The sequence below is a fragment of the Nanorana parkeri genome, unplaced genomic scaffold, assembly GCF_000935625.1.
Source record: "Nanorana parkeri isolate BGI_ZX_2015 unplaced genomic scaffold, ASM93562v1 scaffold1091, whole genome shotgun sequence".
Classification (NCBI taxonomy): Eukaryota; Metazoa; Chordata; class Amphibia; order Anura; family Dicroglossidae; genus Nanorana; species Nanorana parkeri.
The window spans coordinates 30145-31383 of record NW_017307359.1 but is presented as its reverse complement, the minus strand read 5'-3'; the positions used below and the strand labels follow the sequence as shown (position 1 = coordinate 31383).

At 55.5% G+C, this 1239-nt stretch overlaps 1 protein-coding gene and 1 pseudogene across 1 annotated transcript in view; one reads left to right on the top strand and one right to left on the bottom strand.

The window, feature by feature from the left end:
- Window positions 1-1239, bottom strand: part of MAD2L2 (MAD2 mitotic arrest deficient-like 2 (yeast)) — a 31464-nt gene that overhangs the window by 4557 nt on the left and 25668 nt on the right. The window lies entirely within an intron of this gene.
- LOC108796311 overlaps window positions 682-1239 on the top strand; it is a 9417-nt pseudogene continuing 8859 nt past the window's right edge.

The following is a 1239-nucleotide window of genomic DNA, read 5'->3' as shown; positions in this document are numbered from 1 at the left end:
CCGTGGTAGTTCCAATGTTCCACGCTTGACCTACTCCTGACCCCTGCAATCAATGCGTTGCCTGCTCCTGACCCCTGTACTGCATGCGTTGCCTGCTCCTGACCCCTGTTACTGCACGCGTTACCTGCTCCTGACCCATGTACTGCACGCGTTACCTACTCCTGACCCCTGTGCTCCACGCGTTACCTACTCCTGACCCCTGTACTCTATGCGTTACCTACTCCTGACCCCTGTACTCTATGCGTTACCTACTCCTGACCCCTGTGCTCCATGCGTTACCTACTCCTGACTCCTGTACTCCATGCGTTACCTACTCCTGACCCCTGTACTGCATGCGTTACCTACTCCTGACCCCTGTACTCCACGCGTTACCTACTCCTGACCCCTGTACTCCACGCGTTACCTACTCCTGACCCCTGTACTCCATGTGTTACCTACTCCTGACCCCTGTACTCCACGCGTTACCTACTCCTGACCCCTGTACTCCACGCGTTACCTACTCCTGACCCCTGTACTCCACGCGTTACCTACTCCTGACCCCTGTACTGCATGCGTTACCTACTCCTGACCCCTGTACTCCACGCGTTACCTGCTCCTGACCCCTGTACTCCATGCGTTACCTACTCCTGACCCCTGTACTCCATGCGTTACCTACTCCTGACCCCTGATTTTGCATGCAGGATGCCGAGTATCTCCCTCCTCCCAGAGGATGTTCTCCTGGATATTTTCTCTTTAGTTCCACCTCCTGGACTTGATCCATCGCTGCCGGCCGGTCTGTAGCCAGTGGAGGGACGTCATCGACTCTTCGACTCTGTGGAAGACGATATATCAGAGAATGGGGCTCATCCCCGAAGACTGGAAACGGCCCCCGAGAGACTGGAAGAAGTATTATTATCTGCGCAGCCGCAGGCGGAATTTACTAAAAAACGCTTGCGCAAAGGGTGAGCCCTTATGTAGAGGGGGAGGGGCGGGGACTGGCAGCCAATCAGGAGTGCTGTACGCGTATGTGCTGCCAGAAGCGAGCAGAGGGATGACCTTATCAGTCTGCCGCCGCTCCTTCACTGTGTCCATTCACAGGGTGGAGGTCGGCGAGGTCACCGAACTGCCTTATATGTAAATCCCGAGGTCCTATTCACAAAGAAAAACCCAAATCCCCGCAGAGGGGCAATCCCTCCACTTCAAGGGCAAGTGCTTTATCTGGGGGGACTCAAATAAAGCGCGGTCCCCCAGCCGTTAGTA